The sequence below is a fragment of the Protopterus annectens genome, chromosome 2.part0 (genome assembly GCF_019279795.1).
Source record: "Protopterus annectens isolate FY-2018-M chromosome 2.part0, PAN1.0, whole genome shotgun sequence".
Classification (NCBI taxonomy): domain Eukaryota; kingdom Metazoa; phylum Chordata; order Ceratodontiformes; family Protopteridae; genus Protopterus; species Protopterus annectens.
The window spans coordinates 946,093,026-946,109,957 of record NC_056728.1 but is presented as its reverse complement, the minus strand read 5'-3'; the positions used below and the strand labels follow the sequence as shown (position 1 = coordinate 946,109,957).

The 16,932-nt window shown below is 38.9% G+C and overlaps 1 protein-coding gene across 3 annotated transcripts in view; it reads right to left on the bottom strand.

Annotated features, from left to right (window-relative positions):
* The window catches only part of SH3GL2 (SH3 domain containing GRB2 like 2, endophilin A1), a 2,269,193-nt gene that overhangs the window by 1,085,297 nt on the left and 1,166,964 nt on the right, over positions 1–16,932 (bottom strand). The window lies entirely within an intron of this gene.

Sequence of the window (16,932 nt, the reverse complement as noted above, 5' to 3'; positions counted from 1 at the left end):
TGTTTATATTTAAGTGTGTATCTGTTTTCCTGTGTTAAACCAACCTAAACAGAGTTTAAATATCTTTAGCATAGTCTGGTTACAGGTTTTGCTGTATCCAGATCTATTTGTGTGATTTCTGTTTCCTGTTACGTAATCTTGTGCTGACCGGGACCTGACTGCACTTAGTGGGAGTAAGTGAACTGGTTGGAACTGTTCTGGCATAGGCTGTTTAGCTAAGAGCTCAAGGACAAAGGTTGATTGGCCAAGTCCAATGTTTCTATTTCACTTTTATTTTTGTGGTATTTAAACCCTGTGGCTGCGTCGGTTTGCACACTGTGCACCTCTGCTGCTCTGTTTTAACCTTTTGCAAGGTATCTTAGCTGTATTTTTTCCTTACCAGCACTTCTGTGTGAGGCCCTCGTTTGCAGCTACTCTACTGATTTTATCCTGCCCTACTCACACCTATAGGTACTCTCCTCAGATAGTACCCACTCTACTATCCCTAATCTCTCTTCCACATATTTTGACAACCATGGATGGAAAATGTCCCATGGTTTCTCCTGCTAGTCTGGTTGATATGGGCATCCTGAGACAGTGTAGCAACTGCCATATGTACACAGACAACCGTCTACTACTACCACCTAGGAACACAATATGTAAGAGATGCAATTACATTATGAACCTAGATTCATTGCTGTCTCAGTCACAAGCCAGTACATCTGGCACTGAGAAGGTTGTCTGCACAAACACTACGACCACCACACCTCTAACACCACCCACACCTGTACAACACACTCCTACATATGTGGAGGTTCTCAACAAAAACATACCTAAACAAAAAAGACTTCCGAAGCAAACACACACACACACACACACACACACACACACACACACACACACACATCACAACCCACAGGACCAAGCATCACACATAGTACACATGCCTGTGTTTCACAGACTCTAAGGTCCAGCCACAAACCCAACATATTAGTCATAGGAGACTCTATCGTGAAACACACAGATGTGCCCCTCACCAGGCTAGACAAGGAGAAAGTCACGGTAAGTTGCTTGTCAGGTGCTAGAATCCGCCATATCACACATGCACACAGGTTGCGTAACAACAGATACTGTCATGACTCTGTCACAGTCCATGTTGGTGTGAATGACTTGACAAGTACCTCTCTGGACTATATGAAGACAGACATGACTGAGCTCACTGAATATGTGTCCCAGGCAGGTATGTCTCTAGCCTAAGCAGCATCCTACCATCACCCATTTTCAGAATGATGCCTCAATACAAACAGAAAATGATTGACTTTAACAACTGGCTTAGTTTCTAGAGTCATTCCAATGGGATCCAGTACCTGACAGCCTGGGAGGACACAACTGACAGACTACGATGCTTTGCCAGAGATGGCCTTCATCAGTTTCCCCTGGGCTTCAGGCTTCTGGCAAAGGCTCTTGTCTTCCCCATAGTGCCTTTTTTAGGCAAAGTCATGAGCACAAAATTACCAACATGAAAAATTCTTCTAAATGAAATTTAAAGGTCATCCTGCTAAACGCTAGAAGTCTTAACATGAAACTGCACTCATTGCAAGCATTCCTTGTCCTGGAGGATGCTGACATTTGTGCAGTCACTGAAACCTGGTTCAAAGCTGCATTGAGCACCCCAGCCTTACTAGGATACTCATCCTACCATACTTTCAGACCCCACATGGAGGGCTTCAAAACTAAAGAAGGTGGAGTTTCAATATTTATCAAAGACATATACACTTCCAGGCTGGTCAAACTTCACCCCATTGTCCCTGTCCCCCCATCAGTAAACCAGGACATCCTCAGCTCCTGCCCTCCTCCTCTCATTACCAGTGAGCAGGTGTTTAATGCCCTCTCAAAGGCAAAAAAATACAGTCTCCATGGGACCCAACAATATCCCTGGCTGTATCCTACATGAACTCAGGCATGAGCTCTCAGCTCCATTAGGCATCATATTCAACCAAAGCCTGAGCACTGGCTTCATCCCAGGTGAATGGAGGACACCCACTGTGATCCCTCTACACAAAGGTGGAGCAACCACTGACCCAGGCAATTATAGGCCCATTAGCCTAACTAGCCTGATCTGCATAGGTTCATAGATTAGTACTAAGCTAACTGCCCTTACAAGCCATTTTAAGCCTAGCCAATTATCCCTTGTGAGACTCAAACCCTGCACCTTGTGTTTGTAAGGCAAACACTTTAACCATTAGGCCACCCTCCGAGCTCACTGAATATGTGTCCCAGGTAGGTATGTCTCTAGCCTTAAGCAGCATCCTACCATCACCCATTTTCAGAATGATGCCTCAATACACATGCTTTTTACATGTTCATGGAACGCATCATCATGGACCTTATAAACAAGGACATTGGCAACCTCCAAACGCTTGACCCCACACAGTTTGGTTTTGTCAAAGGAAGATGTTAAACTTGGTCGACTTCTTCGAAACAGTCACCAAAGCCATGGACAAGGGGAAGACGGTGAACACTGCCTACCTTGACCCAGCCAAAGCCTTCAACACCATTCCCCACTCAGGCATAATAGATAAACTCTCCCAGCTAGGCATCAACCTGCATGTTACTGGATGGGTAGCTAACTGGCTCACTGATAGAACCCACTCAGTCAAAATAGGGGAAGCCACCTCTATTAGTAGACCCATAATGAGTGATGTATCCCAAGGATCAGTCTTGGGGCCTCTACTGTTTGGGATATACTTTTCTGAGATGCCAGCCAAAACCAGTGATCTGTGGCTGACCAACTTTGCAGATGACTGCAAGCTGGGTGCTGTCTTAAACTCCCCTAGTGATGTGGCCATCCTCCAAGCGGGTCTTACCCAAACAAATGACTGGTGCCAGAAGCATGGCACCAAACTGAATGCCAAGAAATGCATCATTATCCCCTTTAGGGAAAACGGAGTTTCCACTGTGACATTAACAACAAAGTACTAAGCACACAATCAGTCATCAGGGACTTGGGCACCCAGGTTGATAGCAACCTGACTTTTGACCACCATGTTGCCTAAGCTGTACGGTAGGCTTTCTACATAGCCCACCTCATAAATAAGGGTATTTCATCCAGGAACAAGAAGGTCATAACATCCCTGTAAGCCTGCCTTATCAGACCCAATACTGAGTACAATGCCCACTTCGGCATGTACCTTGCCAAGCACATGCAGCAGGTGGAGAGACAACAGAGGTTCTGGATCAGGAAAATCTAGGGTTTCAAACACCTGCCCTATACTGACAGGCTAAAAGCCCTATCCCTCTACTCAGTCTTGTACAGACTGCTCAGAGGTGCCCTGTGTCTGGCATACAAGGCCATCTCAGACCCAGCCTTGACGGAGTTTCTGCATATCCGTAAGTCAAACTCCGCTCGCACAACCCGCCAGCAAGGCCTCAGCCTGGTCTGTGACATTAATAGAACTTGTCAGCGGGATAGATTTTTGTCCCAAAGACTCCCCCATCTATGGAATACACTCCCTCTCCATGTCAAGCATAGTACCTCTCTAGCCTTCTTTAAGAGGAAGCTGGATGACTGGATGGGAAACAGAAAATACACCCCCTGGGATCCCACCTGTGTCCCTGCTGGACAGGGGAAACAGGTGGTGACTTTGTGGAAACATGGGCAAAATTCTTGGCTAGGCTTATAAGAACCTCCAGGCCAATAACTAGTATTGTCCTATAAACCTATAATAAGGAGCCATTAGTATGTCATGTTGCTCTGTTCATTCCATACATACCTCCAGTTGATTCATTCATGTGGTTGCCTGCTATCTGCTTTCTGTAGCAAAGAACAGATGGCATTTCAGATGATGATAATGATATTACACCAGATGTAAAAAGGTATTTTTTCACCCTGCTATATGTTGAGCATGCACTCTATGTGGACATTTAGCATGCAGACCATTTCCATCCATTTATTTTTGTTTACCTAGTTTGTCCTACTGGTTAAAAACTCCTTTTCAGCAGAAGGCCAGGGAGAAAAGCTCCAACATATTACAGACATTTTTAAACAGACATTCAGTAGCATACATGAACAGACATTAAATAATATATATTAACAATTACAAATACCACTGCTAATTAGATTACATTCATATGAAAGAAAAGGCAACAATTACAATATACTTCCACATTAGTAGATGTTGAACATTGAGTATCTGAAGAGATATATTAGTGTGTTTGTCAGATAGATGATAGAGTATATGATTAGTGCTTAGAAATTCAAAGAGATGGAGGTGAGGGAAAAAACTATACTAAAGTTATATTCCCTGTACAACAATTACATGAGGATAACTGTGAAGCTGTCTGCTGTATTAACTTTTACAACCATATTATCTCAGTCAGCATTACTTTAAATGGTTAGGAGTATGTTTTGCTCTTCACATAGCAATATATGACTTTCTGTCTCCCTCGGCCAGCTTTAGGCATAGGCGAACTAGGCAACTGCCTAGGGCGCCGTACAGCCCAATCACATAAAGGGTGCAATTTTAGTTATTTATTTATTTAAATTATTTTTTATTTATTTTTTTTTTAATCCAGTCTGGGTTTGTGATGTTCTCGGCGGTACACTGTCCGTAAAACAGAGACTGCCTGTGGCAGCAAGGAGATTCATTTTCTTTTTATTAAAAAAAAAAAAAAAAACATTTTTAAGGATGTTCTTCTTTAAGAACGCCCTCCTTTTATGGCCGCAGACGATGAAAACAGGTTGCAAACACCTGATATGCCTGTGCGATGGATTATGTACATCTTTGAGGGGGTGCGGAATTTGAATTGCAGAAGACGTTGCGTACTGGAGCAAGAATGGACAAGTGAGAGGTAAGGAGCCTGCCAGGAAATGGTATTGAGTGGGGTCAGCACTGTGTTCATCTGTTGTGATTAGATGAAATGATTCTTATCCCGTGAAAAAGTATTTATCATAGGTAAGGTAATGATGTTACGCTGGCGGTTAGCAGCATTTCTAAAATGAAAGTTAATAGCATTTCATCAGTACTTTTGAAGGAATACTTGTCTGCCAGAACTATTTAACTTTTACAAATGTGGACAACTACTTGCTGCTGTTTATATTTCATTCAGTGCTAATGATTTTCACTCTACATGTTGTTCTATAAATGTAATGCACATTTTTGCCAAGCTGAATTCTTTACTATTTTCAGAATGATTGCTTACAAAATATCTGCACATAAAGACAGCTCAATTTCACTGATTAAATGAAGAACTACAATAAAAAGGACTACAGCCTTAAAGCTGCCTTTCCCCATCCTTGTAGATAGTTTTGTCCTTGGTAAGCAATAATGATTTTCACTGATTTTTTATCAGTTACATGGGGGAAGTTGTTTCAAGATGAGAATGTTCACATTTCCCTACAATTAAAATGCCTTTTTTTCAGTCGATGATTATGTTTTATCTACATTTTCATGACTGTGCCTGGCATATATTGTATTCTAGTACTGATCATGCTTTGTATTATTATTATTCACCTAAATAAGCAGGACTAGTATTAGCATAGTTTCTTTGCTTAGGTCAAAACAAAACTTTAACTTTGTCCTGCACAAAACAGTATTTTAACTTAAGCAAGACCTTAGACAAAATTTGAAATTCTGTCTCTGTCTTCAAACAATGTATAATATTTGGTTAGATTTATACATGCCTTTATAAGGGTGGGAGGTACCTGTATTACCATAACACTAAAGCTTAGCATGCCCAATTAACTTCTTATTGCAATGAAGTCATTTAGTGCTACTGCATTATTAATAATTTCTATGTTTAATACAAACAAATTGTGTTTTATGTGCATGGACACAAAGGATTTTACAAGTAACCTCTTTCAATTATCAAGAGTTTGCTGTTGTTCAAATGCTAAAAGACTTGCTCCTTGCAATCACACATAACTTAAGATTTAGTAAAACTGCATGATAAATAAACATGAGGCAAGTAGGTTACTGTGGGAGGGATTCTGAAAAGTCTTACACTGAGGTACTCTGCAATCTTCAGGTGTAATTTAAAAGGCAATATAAAAAGAAACATCTTTCAGCTTTTCCCGGTTAGGGGTCACCACAGCAAATCACCAGTCCAGAGATTGATTGGTAGTGGTGTTTTTATGGTGTTGAGTTGCCAGCCCAGCACCCGGCCTTCACAGAAAGCACATGCAAACACACACACACCTACCTGCATATCTTTAAAACTCACTCATCCGCAGGGAGGACATGCAGACTCTGCACAGAAGGCACTCTAGCTGAGAATTAAACCACACAAAGTCTCGTTATGAAGCAACAATGCTAACCACTGCACGACCGCGGCCACTAATTGAAGAAGCAACGTACCAAAGGCTATTTGTGTGTGATATGCTGCTGAAAAGGAGGATTTGATCCAATGCATAATGCAGTGTATGTTGGCTTTCCTTACATTATTGGTCATATGTAAACATTAACAAGTGTTAATTCCAAAAATACTAGCACCATTGTATTTCAAAGATTTTTGAGTAATTAAAGGGGCAATATAACATGCATGTTCTTAAAGGTATAAATTCCTAGACAGAAAATTCTGTCATTAGTGCCTGCAACCCTCAAGGATATGTTCAACAATCAGAAATTTCAGACAGAAAAGAATATATCTTTTTATGATGCATAAAGTGGATAAACTATGAAAATCATAACAGGTGAGAACTGCATACATGAGAGATGATGGATATGCCATTAAACTTGTGATGTAACAAGATGTACATACCTAACAGAAATGTGAGCCATGCACCCATAATATCCCATAAAGTGAGTAGGGATAGAAGATGTGTTTTTCTCAAAGTGAGTATTCAATGTAGCACTGCAGTCAACAGGCCAACGCACTGTAATGTCTGTTGGAGACAATGCACATGTTATAGTGCAAACTTCATAAGAACATAATCAGAAGCATTTCTCACATGTGCAGGCGGATTGCAATATAACAGAGCAAATAACACTTCAAAGGAAGCAAACCCACAAAGTTTTCATGATAGATTTACCATACATAAACTGTAACAATAGTCATCAGAGTGGCTACTGCAGCAGTGATCATTCGAACAGGTACTGTTAAATCAAGTTTACTTAAATAAATGTACTCTGTCCATCATTGTATCACTGCTGTAGTAGCCTTAGCTGTAAGGGTCGTTTACCATAGTATATACTAACTGGGTGGAGGAAGGATGAGGGCGCAGATGCCGCTGGAGAATGGTCTGAGAGAAGTCTGATCTAAACCTATAGAAGCAGTTGAGTTTGAGTGTCTTGTAAAAGTATGTACTGATGACCAGTGGTGGCTGGTGACTTCAAATCAAAGGGGGGCTGCAGGAGACAGCTGAATGGGTGGGGTCAATGGGAAGGGGTGTGGCCAACTAGAAAGAGGTGGAGCTATGCTTAAAACCACAAAAACTAACTAAATACACTGCCGTGGGTGCCATACCTTCATTATGAGAGTCCAATCAAGACAAAATGAAGTGTAGAAGAATAAAAATATTTCAATGCATTGGCTGAATGACAGCTTACTTAATATCTAGATGGAAACAAAAAGGTTGTGAGGCCTTTAAAAAATAAATTACTTTTTTAAATACATTAATGGAATGCCAGTCAAAATCAAGTATAAGTAAAACAAGCAGCACTCAACTCAAACCACTTCTTGCACTGCAGTTCTAATTATAATTTATATTCAGCTTTATTAAAGTACCAAGTAACATGCTGAAAGTAGAAATCTCTGATGCCCCCACTTGTAAAAATGTTCCTTATCCAAAAAAGACCCATTGCCTGACAACTATCTACTTGTTTCCTGGGGAAAACATGATCAAAGTAAAAAATGAAAAGCAAACAAGAAATAAGCTCAAGACACATTGCTTAAAAGGATTACTGTACAGGTTATGGACCACACGATTGGCATTCTGTTTAGTTTACGGGTAAAGCCTGCAGAGATGACTGGAAGTCTCCAAGTGTAATGAGCTTCTTAAAATAATGTAATCCTGTCCTTTATTACAAATACTGTCATATGCATTTCAATACCCAAGGCTTATACATTTATCTAGTTAAGTATTCTCTACATGGCAACAACAGAAAGGCTTTCAATGTTGGCAATTCTTTAACAGTATGTTTTTTAAAGCTTACTTGCATCTTACAATCTCAGCCAAGCTTACCTCATGGTCATTAAAGTATTGCTACACAGGGCAACAGGCACTTTGAGTAATAAGCATAAATCAACAGTACAAAAAATATGACAGAAACCAGACCATTCTGCAAAAATCAAGGACAGATGAAAAGCCACTCTAGTACTTGTGTCTGCCTTGGATGGGGGGATACCCTGCACATTTACACTGCATAACTACTCCTTGCCTTGCTTCGACACATCCAGAGTCACTACATGGGGGAGTGGGGTGCAACAAGTATGTCACAATTTGAAATGTCTCTGGCTGACTGTGATGACCCTGACACATTTGTCATACCTCTCAACCTCAGAGCAAGAAATCTGGACAAAGCCATTCAAAGAAGTGGGATAAAGGCCCAAAAACAAGGACAATTTTTAAAATATTGCTCTTATAAACTTAGAAAGATAATAGAATAGGTCTTGCATTAGTATGAATTTTCTGAATGGTATGAAATCTGAAACTTAAATGTCTGTCATTATTTTCTAACTTCAGTCTTTAATGATTTGTCAATAATTTGCCAAAAAAACACAATTTTATGAAAAATGGACCAAAAATGTGATATAAAAATATAAAATAGCCACACAATACAGCTGGGAACCTGTCAAAGAAGGGACACTTTAATATTAATACTGCTAACTTGAGCAGCTGAAAAAAAAAGAATCTACATGCATTTCTGAAATAAAAGTCATCTATAACTATGATTACAGTTATTTCTTAATTTTAAACCCTCCATGTTTTCTTCCAAAATTGCTATTTTGCGGAGGGATTATTAGGGGAAGAGCAACATTTTGAGCCAAAATCAGGGACAATTGAGAGGTTTGGCTATGCCTAATTCTATAAAGCAATTTATTTGCATGTACCTCTCAACCTGTTAATGCAATAAATCTGGACAAGGCCAAATATATTGGGGGGACATATAAACAGTACTAAAAATTGCTCTTGTATAAACTGAGACAGTTGATAGAACAACAAGTCTTACTTTAGCATGCATTGGTTATGAAGTCTGAAACTCAGTGTGTCATTATTTAGTGACTTAATTCCTAAATGATTTGCCAGAAAACCACAAATTTTATCAGGAACAAACCAAAAATAAGAAGCAAAAATCTATTCATTCTTTGAAAATCTGGACAGTTGGGAGGTATAATTCAGCTGGGGCTGTCTAAGTTTGCCGCCCTTCCCCCTCACAAAATCATGGTCGAATGGAGCCTCCTCCTGCAGCCATTCCAATGATCCATTACTTGGCTATTTCACTCCATTTACCATAAACACTAATGTGCATACTGATTTACTTCTATGATGATTCAGACTTCATTTGAAAGTTTTATTTTGCATTTTACAGCACAAACACTAAGACATCTGATAAACAAACTTAGCATTAAAACTTCTCTGCCCTTGAAACTCACATTCATTGAAACAGCATTGAAACCCACATTCAAAGAAAATACATTTTACCAGTCGTAATTCTGGGCTGTTTTCATTTCATAGGCCCGTTGCATATGAAACATACATGTGCTCTTTGATACACCTTCCTATTGTTTTCAACATTTTTCCAGTAAACAATGAAACAAAATGCATGCACCAATAATGACAAAACTGCCCAATTCAGAACATTTCCATCATAAAAGTCTACTCAAACTTCTACAGTCCACCATTATCAGTAAATATGCACAATTCTACAGTCCACCATTATCAGTAAATATGCACAATCTCTGAAGAAGTAAAAAAAGTCATCTAAATAATTCCACATTAAATAAATCTGTAACTAATGAGGTTGCTGCTAGCAAAAACCTTTATATTTCATGGTTTCATCGAAAAATAAAGTGTCTGATGCCCCTGAGGAATAAATTGACTATAGAACTAACCTAATAAACACATGATAAATAAATATTCTGTTTAGATAATTCCAAAATTCAAGATCTAAATTTACTATTTTGAGAGGCTAGATGGACTAAAAGTTTAATTGCATTACTGATTCAGGATACACATGTCATATTAATTTTAAGTTGTTTTCTTGAAACTTTATTCCATACCTCTTAACCTCTTAGCACAAGAATTTTGGACAAAGCCAAAAATAATGGGGGCCAAAGCAAGGGACAGAGTTAAATATTGCAATTATAGATTTGAAAAGTTGGACATTAACATGCATTTTCTGAAAAATATAAAGTCTGAAACTGAAATGTTTGCCATAATTTAGTGACTTCAATCCTCAACAATTTTTGGAAAACATCTAATTTTATCAACTACTGACCACAAAATATGAGGCAGAAATCTGGATATTTTGTAAAAGCCTGTTTAATCAAGAAGTGTGCTTTATTCTGTAACTATTTATAGCACTGTTGTTTAGGTTCCTGTCAATTGTCATTCTCTTCAAGCACATTAGAATATAAATGCTATCTAGCAGATGAATCCAATAACTGACCCTCTAGCCCATTCAGAACTGCTGCTATGGCAATAATCTTTTCTGATGCAAAGTCAAGTGACTAGTTTCTTAAACTAAAATAATTGTCATCAGGTTAAATTAGATAACAGAACATGTATTAGAAAAACTTTCTTAAATAAATAAAACAGTCAGGCTTATGTGAGGAATTTACATCACATGATATAATCTAACCAATCATGAACTAACAATATTAAAAGCTTAATAAAATAACCTATGGCACATTAGAACGTTCTTCAAATTTTTTTACTGGTTTTAAATTACAAATACCATTCAAATCAGGCCTTAAGCTTGGATAACCATAAGTATTCTGTCTTTTCTGTAGAGGTCATTATATTACCTATTTTTATGTTAGTTTTTTACAATCTCAAGTACATTAAATTTGAAATAAATGGCCCTGTTCTCTACTCTGTATATGTTTTCTGATGCAAAACAAAGAAACACATTCCAGGGACAAGATTCTGCTTATTATTATTTTCTACTATCTCCTCAAATCAGAGAAACTGCAGACATGAATAAAAGTACAGATTTCTTATTCTAAAAACAACATATCACATTATTACAGCTCCGTTGAGCTGACCAGCCTGTAGTCGCTAACAAAATCGAAAACTTACTAAATCTAGATCCTGAAATATACATATCTAGAAAAAAAACTAAAAATGGGATAGTAAAGCATATACAGATAAAGGAATTTCACTCCATTCTTGTATTATATTTGCTTTACTACTTGCAGTCATTAATTATGTTATCCATAACAAACACATATTCTCCAGTTCATAATCATTTTGGAGCTGGAGGTTATTCTGGTACTCAGTAGGTGCAAAGCAGGAAATGAATCCTGGATAGGATGCCAGTCTAACATAAAATGCACACACACACACACACACACACACACACACACACACACACACACACACACACACACACACACCAGCCCAAAACACCCTACCCGGTACTCCAGCGACCGAACAAACACCTATCTAGCAATCCCACAATCCAAACACCTACCTGCTGCCTTTGTCCCGAAGCCCGTGCAGTCGACCGAACACCTACCTGGTAATCCAGCAAGCCCAAAAACTCCAGTGACCGAATGAACACCTATCCAGCAAGCCCACAATCCAAACACCTACCTGCCGCCTTTGTCCTGAAGCCCATGCAGTCGCACACTGACAGTCCCGCGAGAGCAGCTCAGTCCTCCTCATTGGCTCTGACTGCGGCTGAAGCAGTCCGGAGTGCCTCTATTCTGTGCGGTTGTCACCGCACAGATTTCTGGTATCTCACAGCAATGATTGCTGGGTACCTCTTAATCCATATCCGGACTGCCGATAAAGGCAGTCTGAGTTCAAATTAATTTTTTGTTTTGCAGATTTTTTTTCTGTTTTTCTAGGTGGGAGGGCTGATTCTAAAATACTTCTAGAATCCATCCCTTTCTAAAAAGCCACAGATGAGGCCAATGCCCTGGTAGAGTAAGTGTTGTCCCTGCATGGAATTGCTTAATTCTGTTGGATGTAACAAAAGGTAATAGAGTGAGACAATCATTTGGAGACAGTCTATTTTGACCCAGTATGTTCTTTATTCTTACCTTCATAAAAAAAAATAACTGATCAGAATTTCTTTTTTTTTGAAAATGTTTTTATTAAATATTTATAAAACATAATCAGTACAAAATTTGTAATCAGAAATGTATATACATATTTAAAAGTAAGAAAAAAACTAATCTTATAGGGAACATGGGTGAAATTCTTGGCTAGGCTTATAAGAGCCTCCAGACCAATAGCTCAGTATCATCCTATGATCCTAAGAACCTATGAACCTTAATACAGAAACAAAGAAATAAATATTTACAAGAGTGTCAATCAGCCTTCTAGTCATTCCTGTTGTTGCATGCCTGTTCAATTCCAGGATTTTTTTTTTTGTATTTTTGAAATTTTGTCCATACACTGAGGCAAGAGGTAATTCTGTTCATCCTTGATACTGTGTTGTACTTTAAGGGGGTGGGGTGCTGCAGTCCTGAGTATGCATTCCTTTGGATGAGATGCCTAGTAACTATGAACCTGTTTTCAGTTTGCTATCCATTCCCTAGTGCAATATTACCAGCTTACCATTCTTTTTAATGTAACGTAAGCAATTTATTCTTAAGTGACAGCAGACACTGAATTGGTAGATGAAACACTGAAATATAAAGTTGTTTGCTTGCCGCAACCTTTTCATTAGCTACAGATCTATTTAATGTAGAATTATTCAGATGACTTTTACTTCTGCAGAGATTGTGCATATTGACTGGTATTGGTGGATTGTAATGACTCAAGTTTGAGTGGTCTTTATGGTTGAAATGTTCTGATTTGGACAGTTTTGCCATTGGTTCATATACTTTGTTTCATTGCTTACTGGAGAAAATGTTTGCGTCTCTTTTGTGAAATGTGGCACAGCTGTGCGTAGGGTTATTATCTATTGGTGGTGCTTTTGGATTTAAACAGCAGTATAGAATGGTAAGGACAGCAAATGCTGTCCAGTCCTGTGCACTTGTAGTAGTACAAAGGTTGCAGAGAAGATAACATCTGGAGTAAGTGTTTACTTCTCTTGCATTAAGTAAATGTACCTGTGTCTTGTTCAGCTGTTGTCTGTGAATGTTTCATGTGTCCTCTCACCAGGTTTAGTTATAAATGGGTGATGTGATCATGACAGTGCTACTTGCAGATCTTTGGTTGCTTACAAATCTGTGGTTGTGGCAGTTTACCTCTTTCTCAACTGTCTTATTTTGACTCCAAATTTTGCTCTGCCCCTCTTAATCCCTACTAAAACTGGCAACTTTTCAAAAAAAAAAAAAAAAAGGTGAATTACATTTAATAAATTATTAAGACAATGCAATCAAGAAACATAAACAGGTAGATAGAAGCATAAGTGTTTTGCTGAAAAACTAGTGATTAATTTAAAGAAATAGCACGCAAAGTGAGTAGAAAAGTGTAAATGGGTCTACCTTTGTTTTTTGTCATTCCAGTCCTGACACAGACAGACCAAAAGTTATGTTCAAGGCAGGGGGGCTGTGAAATGTAACCTTGATCAAAACATTCTTCAATAAATGTCCTGTAATCAGAAGGACAAAGCCTCATATGCCTGGGTTAATGGTACCTGCCAACTGATGGCACAGCTTTGGGCACCTGCTGGGACTGCATTTTGTGTGTGTGTGTGTGTGTGTGTGTGTGTGTGTGCGTGTGTGTGTGTGTGTGTGCGCGTGTGTGTGTCTCAGCTGGTTCTGATTTTTGATGTTATTACTAGTCAGATGAACTCTGGTATTAATTTTGGACTTCGTAACTTTTGGAAAATGCTTGGTAATGAAAAACCCATTACAGTAGAAACTTATTTTCATACATTTAAAAAAATGAAGGAGATAACTGAAGTGGCTTTCATGGGGAGTGATGTATCTGTGGGTGTGGCTCAAATAGGGGTGTATAATGAGTATGGCATGGGTGTGGCTCAAGGGGCGCCAGAGCACTACTTCACCTAGGGTGCCATTTCAGCTAAGGCCGGCCCTGCAGCCTCTCCCCCCTAGTATTTTGTCTGGTTTTATAGCATATTATAGCCAATGACAGAGTTCATATTGCCATTTGACATTAGCAACCTGAACATACCATACAAGGAGTAGAGCAGGAAAATGTTTGCCCTGCAATACTCACTTCTCTGTGTACATTATAAGGACTTTGCCTTTACTTACCACTCTATTTTAGGATGATGACATAAAATCTTGGCCAAAGCTAAGATTCCTGCTTAATCTGTTGTTCTGTTTTTTTCTTGGCTCCTTTATTTTACAAATTCATATTTAAATCACCTACAGGTATAAAATGCTAACAATGTGGCAGCTCTGCCCCCTTTGGTCCTCTCTTACCCCCTCCATATCACTTACTGTATAGCCTCACTCATACTAGCTCCCATCCCTGCCCTCTCTTAAACACACATTAACAAATTCCATCTCTCTACGTTTACTCCATCGACTTGGTGTTCACAGTCATTTGTCTTAACATGTACTTTAATATAATTCCACCTTCTGCTCCATGTTATTACTATTACTCATTCTCATTTCTAAATGTTTCTGTACCTCCACCACAATTACAGTTATTCCTACTACAATTAATCCTAAACTCCCCCCCTCCCTATCACAACAAAATGTTTTCACATCAGTTCATCCACTGACAATATATCATCACCCACTACTGTACCCTGAACCCCCACCTCTCTTCTTCTCCTACTGTACATTCGCACTCATCCTCATTACACGAAGCTCTTATGTCATCCGTCATTGCAAAGCCTCATTTCATCCTTACATCGCAGCTACTCTTCTCTCATGGTCTTACTATACATGGCGCTACATACTTTGCCTGCACCCATTACCATGCCCCCTGTCCATTAACTCCACCCATAGCACCTCTCTCCAACAACTCTCTACATCTCACCTCATCCGCTCCAGTCAAAACTCACCCTCACATATTTCTGTTCACACATCACAACAAGCTAACAAAATACCTTTGCAGGGTTCTGCCTATTCTTTTGCTATTACTTATCTGAGGTAACCCTGAATCTAATTCTGGGCCTGTCCCATGGTGCTGCTTTCTTATTAATGCACAAAGTCTGAGAAACAAATCAGACCAGATTAGCTCTTCCATCTCACAATACAGTGCCAGACCTTCTTGCAATTACTGAATCCTAGATCAAAGCTAACAATCTTCCTCAATCATCACTTTGATGCCAGACCTGGTAGATGAAATAGAGGTGACACTCTTCTACTGTTCAAATCCCACCTGAATGTACAAGTGCTTAGTCAATCAATGCACACATCAGACTCACTTCCTAACCAACTAATTGCCCAAATACCATTCCCACAAAAAAAAAAAAAAAAAAAAAAACTCTGGCCATAGCAGTTACTTAGCTTCCTCGTCCCACCTCCACTGTTAAATTCAAGACCCTCATAAATGTGATTTTGTCTGCTAGTAGCAAGAGCCAAAATATAATCATTCTAGCAGACTTCAACATGAATCTTCTTAAACCCATCCAACATTGCATCTCAGAATTCTTAGCTACTGCAACAACCCACCTGCCTTAACCTTAAATCTTCCTGCCACTTGCTCCTAGATTTAATCATCACCAACAATCCTCCCCAGAATTTCATATCATAGTCCAATCTTCACCTTTTAGTGACAACTGTCCCAGCTACTTCAACACAGAGTTCCTGTTAATAAAATCCCCCTAAATTAATTTCAGTCAGATGAAAATCACCAGCCAACATCACTAAGCTAAAGGTCCAACCTCTCCAACACTAACTAGGCTCCATTTCTAAATATGTCTGACCCCAACTAACCAGCCAGGCCTTTTACCAACTTATTTCTGCATCTTCATGAATCCATCATCCTCATCATCTCCAGGTGCTACAAGCCCAACACAAACCAATGATTAACCTATAAACTCAAAGCACTACTAAAACTAAGGGTAATTATGAGGCTTGGCAAACCTGGAAATCCAACCCCACCAATACTACAAGGAAAGAGTTTACCCTGTGATGTAACTTAGGAAAACAAGCCATACAACAGTACAAAAGTAAATCAATGACAAATCATCAAAGTTCCTTAAAATTCCCTTAAAATATAGCCCCAAAAGGTTCTGAGAAAAAGTTACCCTTCTTACTGCTTATAAACTGCACATTCCCATTAGACTACCACAGATTTCCTCCATCCCTTCTGTGACTTTGTCCCTGTTTATATCAACCCCCCCCCATCCTCCCTCAAACAGCATCTCACCTTCCGAATATCTTCCTCTGTTTCACTTCGGGTATGACTCCTATACTCCTCCTCTAGTTTATTTTCCACTGCCATCTCTTCCTATCCAAAAATATGATGTCAGACAGCTGGAAAGTAGCCATTGTCAAACCTCATTCACAAAAAGAACAGAATAACCTCTCAGTATCACCCTATACTTCCCATCTTATGCAAAATTCTAGTAACAAATGTTTATTACTAGCTGTATGAATATATCAAACAGTATAATCTTTCACAAAAACAAAATGGGTATTGGTCAGGACGTAACACAGCTACAGCTACATAGATTCTTACTGATAAATTCCTAATTGTTAGGGCCAAATCTACACTTACTGGAGCAATTTTCATTGATCTCACCAGGGCAAATGAATGAATGGTATTAAAATAGATTTCCCTTTATCTCTTTTAATGCCTTCTCTCTATCCCCTCCCCTTTTCCATTTAATCTTACTAAGCACCTTAAAACTCATACATTGTATACCTCTGTGGTGGTACTTCACAAAATATAATATTTTACTACTT